Source organism: Homalodisca vitripennis, chromosome 2 (genome assembly GCF_021130785.1).
Source record: "Homalodisca vitripennis isolate AUS2020 chromosome 2, UT_GWSS_2.1, whole genome shotgun sequence".
In the NCBI taxonomy this organism is placed as follows: domain Eukaryota; kingdom Metazoa; phylum Arthropoda; class Insecta; order Hemiptera; family Cicadellidae; genus Homalodisca; species Homalodisca vitripennis.
This window is the reverse complement of record NC_060208.1, coordinates 138006501-138012500: the sequence shown is the minus strand read 5'-3', so window position 1 is coordinate 138012500 and position 6000 is coordinate 138006501. Positions and strand designations below refer to the sequence as shown.

The window sequence follows — 6000 nt, the reverse complement described above, 5'->3', positions numbered from 1 at the left end:
ATAGTGTTTGTTTCTGAAAGTATTGTTTTTACTATTTATTGGACATGATTGAATATGAATGGTTTAAATAGTAACTATAATAGGGTTGTAATTATTAATTAACCTAAACAAAAAGCTACAACAAAGAGTTGAACCATCTACAATGACATAAATGGGAAGTCTATTATATACTGTAACGTGCTGTCTTATTTAGGCACTTCTACTTACAGTTTTTATTGAATTAAAATATACTATATTCACTAGAAAAGTACTTGAATTATTTTAATTTTACTTGTTATAATCTTATATTTTATTATTTTTATATATTTTATTGTCAGTTCTGTTCTTTTTTTTAATTTACTAGATTTTCGCTACACATTTAAAATAATTCTTGATTATACTTACAACACAGTTCTCTGGTTCAACAAATTGAAATAATTTTATTGTTTGTCTTTTTACTTAAAAAAAATTAAATTTGAATTAAGAGCCATGGAATGTACTGAACTTTATGTATCAAGTTAAAACTATATTTAACTTAATTGATAATAATTATGTATCATACTATAAAGCTATATTTTGGCATATGCAAATTTGTTCCTAACGTTCGCCAATGTTTATCCTAGACAGTATGACCATATCGTATCTGAAATGGCCTGTACTAGGCAGTCTGCTGCTCTCCCTGGTGTTGTTGGTGATGAGGACAACTCATATCATGGATAGTGATCTACCTGCCTCACATACTGATCCATATGATGAGGACAGATCTACGGATATATCGGATAGTCGCCGCAGTAACTGGGGTAGTGACAGTCGAGATGTTGACAGCAGTGAAATTCTCACTGTAGATAGAGTCTTTCCACTAACCAGAACATTAAACCAAGTCTTTGAATACATTTGTAGAAGATTTTCACTTTACATGCGACTTGAGAATAAAAAAATACTTTATCTGAAGAACAACTCGTTGAATTTTAATCTCACTACAGGAAATAGTGGTAAAAGATTTTTTGCTACAAATCCTGTGATTTCAAGAATGGATTCAATGAGAAGACTTGGAAATGCATTTGTTTCTATAAACACAGATACCGCAATAGTTTTAGTGCAAAAGTTGAGATTTAAAATACTCAAATTTAAGTACGATTATTATGACAGTGACTTAAACTTGTTTGGTCATTCATCTTTTATTCTGCTCAAGAATACTTTCTTGCTAAATGTGACACTCTCTACTAATTATGACAATAGTGAATGTAAACTGGACACCGTTGACTTGGTCTTTATTCCTAATGAAAGATCATCATGTATTCTAAAATGTGTGGGACCAATTGAGGCAATTGGTGTGTATGACACCTTGAAGTCTAAATTGTACAATACATTTTTGACGGAAATTCTGAAAGAGATAAAGAGTGAAATTATGCCAATCTTGGTGAAAGTGGTGAATCAATCTAACATCTGCTGTTATTTTAATGGTAAACACAAGAAATCTAATGCAATTTTTGATTTCTTAAGTGGTAGTATATTTGATGGGTGAAAACTGAAAAAAGTACATGAAGCAGTGTGATGTTGATAACCTGGTTGTGTTTAAAAGTCTTTAAAATGAAAACTGAAATTTTGAAGCAATCTTCTCAAGACCCATTTGTAAAGAAAATGATGTTATGACGTGATGCATCAAGTGGTCTTACCCACCACCACCAAACACTACCAATGATCTAATCATATGAACAATCTGCTTAACATCAATCTATTAAGGATGTTTACTATTTATTTGTAGTGGTTTAAATCATGCAATGATATTTAAATTTCAATGCATTTGACATCTGCGATGATCCACCTTTTGAAAACAAAGGAAGCCAAATTAACATGAAATAAATGTATAAGCAGATCTGATTTAACCCTCCAGAGACCAGGAGCAAAGTGTATTCTGTAAAATCTATACATTGAAACTTTTACTGACGCTACCCCTGATTCTAAAAGGATTAATTAAGCTTTTTAAATTTTAGAAAACAAAAATGCTAACTATTTTAGTTAAAACATTTATTGTGAATCTTGGATTTGACATTAACATTTATCATAGATCTTGGATTTGATATCATCAGTGCGACAGAGTATTGTCTGAGCGATCATCACCATAAGCGATATATTTTGTGTAATTAAATATAATGCACAATGTTTTCTTAACATTACTTCAAACCTCTATTTACTATTCATTTTTATAGATTCCAGTTGGACAAACACAGATTCAAAAAGTTTGTTTTTCCAACTTTCTGTTTAACATCATAAAGAAAAAATTATGGGTTCGTATGTTACGTTATTAATAGAATGGTCAATTTTGTAACATATTTTGAACCGCCACAACTGAATGGTGAATATCTTTAACAGATTGCTTTAACAGTAGAAATTTGTATTCTTAATTTTGTCTATTAGAACAGTATCACAATGAAGTAAAGGTTTTTAACATCAATTGCACACAGTTGTTACAGCAGTAGGGGCACCACATTATGTATAAACTAAAATATTTCCTTATTTACCATTATAGATTTTAATAGAGTTTGCCAAGTGAAGAAAAGTTAGATTACCAATAACAAAAACATCCCGTACAATCAGTAATTTTATTAAAATGAATATTTTACTTCTCTATAAACCCTATTTTGTTGGGTTTTCTTGGTGCTTTCAACTTACAAAATGTGCTATGTAACACCTTCACTGTGACATGGGTTATGTACTGACTTTAGGTCAGTTGGGATAGTCGAGAGGTGCGTCCAACACAGTCCAATGTGTTAAACTTATAAAAATCTGTATCTGTTCATATGAGTAACAATTTACAACAAATTAAGATGTATTTATAAAACAAACAAAAATATTTAGCTAACTATTTTGAGTTTTTTTATGGCTATGAAACATCAAAATAGATCTAAAGCTTTTTTATAAACATGGCTAGGGGGCAATTGACCATGGATAGGGGGGTTTTCATTGCTTCCTTCCTTGCAGTCATAACACTGAGACTATCATACAATATAAAATCTATTTTTAAGTGCATTGGGTGTTTTATGGGTATTGTGAGGAATCTCTGACATAAGAGCCATGATTATTTCCTATAATTGTGAAAGCAATTTGTTCGATTCATTTGTTTAAAATTTTTATGAATAAAAGGACAACCATCTGTGATTGAAGGAATTCTTATCACTCCAAATCACTGTCCTTACTATTCAGTTCACTTCTAACCAATCAGAAAGATTTATACTGATCCCTTTACAGGTTATAGTTAAAATATCAAGCACCAAGTTGATTCCTATGACACATATTTGGAGATTTCACAATCAAAATTTCAACCACCAGATAGTAAGTATATTTTTTAGTGAAAAGTTATAGGAAAATGGGTTTTATAGCCTCAAAGCCATTCTACTGGCTGAGGAATAATGCTGCCATTGGTTAAAATGTTCAGGTTTGAACATGAACAAGTCTATTACAATATTTTATTAAACATGGTTGATATTTCAACTGGTGTTTAGCTTGCAGCTTTTATTGAGATCAGGAAATTTCAATAATAATTTTTCACCCAGAAAATAGCAGGTAATTATTTATAACATAAAATATTTCAATACTTCTAGTTTGGACATCAATAACCAGAATTTCGTATTTACTTAATCCTAACAGTATGAAAATTAAACTTTTTTGGAGATATCCAACGGATCTTAAATGCATCAAAGTTTTTAGCAAATTATAAGTTGATAGTTTTTAACATATTTTAGTAATCCATGTGCCAATCAACACAGAAACATTTAAGTTTACAAAATACAGTAGTAATACATGTTAAAATTGTTTTGCTTGCGCATAATTTCTCCCTAAAATGAAATTTTAACTCATTTATTTTTAGTTGCAGTAGTGCTTGAATGCTTAATATATGATCAAACACTCCAATAAAAGAAAAATTGTTATTTTGTGAGGCCTTTCGTGCTCAAAGAACACATCGTCAGACCCACATAACTGAACCCAGATTTCAGTTATGTGGGTCTGACGATGTGTTCTTTGAGCACGAAAGGCCTCACAAAATAACAATTTTTCATTTATTGGAGTGTTTGATCATATATTAAGCATTTAGTTTCCAATAAGAAGAAGCTGGTAAAATGTAGTGCTTAAATATTTATCAGAATATGTTTCCAGCTAATGTTTTGATTTCATGTTTATTTTTGTTTTTTATAGAATGGAATCTGAACACGATGTCTCACTGATGCAATGGAAATGCAATTATACAGTACAGGGCAGTACAGTAAATTAATAAGATGCATTCAATTTTTATATTCCAGACAGATAGGTTTCAAAATAAAAAAAATTGATTCAGTTAAACAATTAACCCTCCAAAAGAATGTGGCCAAGAGTTGACCAAAAATTTTCTCAGCTGGATCGTAAAAATGCCTACTTGTAAAAACAGTTTAAATAAACAATAGAAAAATGTAGATGAGATATCACTGGCATATGTTGGTATACATCTTCCAACACCTTCATCAAATCGCCGTTGCATGCTCGATGTAGTACTAAAGAGAAGCCTAAGAGGTACCAAATTGAATGCAAAAAGCAAAAAATTCCCTTCTGTTTGGATTGCTTTGCGCCATTCCACAAGAATAGTGATTTTGTCAGTATTTTCAATAACAATGTAAGACATAATATACAATGTTATTGAAAAAGTCCAAGTTTTTAATTTTATGATTATAGTCATATATTTTAGTTAATTTAAAAAGTTTTAGGTTTCCTAATTTGAAATCTTGTACAGTTGTTTAAAACTTCGGTCTTACCTAAATTGAGAAAAATTCTCGTTTTTATTTGTGTTTACAAATTTTTGCAATAATAATCTAATTGTCACAAAAATAATGTTTATCCTAATTTAAAATACAATAATTATCTTTATTTTAGGCTTTAATTCTGTAGCCTACCCATATGATTATATTATTAGAGTTATATTATTATGCTATTATTTTGTTTTAATTATGTATTTTATATATTCCATAGATAAGCTAATTTGCTTTCATGTATAAATAAACAAATAATTGAACACAAATAATAAAAAAAAATTATTTTTCATTCATAAAAATGGGGTTGAAATTTCAACCAGTGCCCATAGAGGTAAAGCTTCTTACCTTAAACACTAACTGATTGAAAATTAAACATAGTCTTAAAATAAAAGTTAAATATTACAACATTTTTAACATTATGTACAAATACCAATAAGAGTTAAGTAAGTTTCAGCTAAATATTCCAAACATTTTTAGGGTGCCCACTGCCCACACCATCCATTTTCAGATGGTTGATTTCCTAACCATGTACATTCTCAGTCAAATTGAGTGACCTGTAAAGGGTTAAAAGGAAATAACAGAAAATATTTGTTTTGAAGGTCCAATACGAATTGGTTACTAATAGTTAACCACACTAAAAACCAATGCCAGTTCAAGGCCACTATTTAAGTAGTTGATAAATCAGCTGACTGTTGTGCTTGACCTTGGACTCCATTGATTTTGACAAACCAACCACTGTAGCCTTGATCTGTCTTTTCAATTGTGACTGCCAATGCTTTAACTCTGTTGTTTACAAACATTTGATTGATAGGTTTGTTGATAAGAGATAGTGTAGGGGCCAGAGCCAATGTGCACTGTACAATAAGCTCACAACCTGGTTACTCATAAAATCGATAAAGAAGAATTATATTACTGTCAGACAACTAGATAATGAGACTGCAGGTCACCACCTTAAAGGTCTTTAAATAGTTAGCTGAGGGTAATTCAACATTTATTTACATTTATGACAGTTGGTTTTAAGTGTGTCAAGCTTCATTTGAACCCTTTTAATACCCTCCCATTCCAAGCTCCGCCAAACACACACACAGCTGATGATCAATTTCATTCTTAGGGTAAATTTCTCAATTGATTTCAAGAAAACCAGTTGTGTGTATACAATGAAAATTAGTTCTCAGCTCCTGGACTAATGTAACTGTTACTTTATTTTAGAGATTGAGTGTAGTGGGTGTGATAGAAATAG

The 6000-nt window shown here is 30.5% G+C and overlaps 1 long non-coding RNA gene across 2 annotated transcripts in view; it reads left to right on the top strand.

The window, feature by feature from the left end:
* The window catches only part of LOC124354797, a 9803-nt gene that overhangs the window by 208 nt on the left and 3595 nt on the right, over nucleotides 1-6000 (top strand). The window contains exons 2-3 of one of the 2 annotated variants that reach the window (XR_006921711.1): nucleotides 603-3312; nucleotides 4174-4434. This is a non-coding gene — a long non-coding RNA (uncharacterized LOC124354797). Of the gene's footprint in view, nucleotides 1-602; nucleotides 3313-4173; nucleotides 4435-6000 lie in introns of those variants that run through there. The other variant, XR_006921712.1, reaches the window with a different exon arrangement.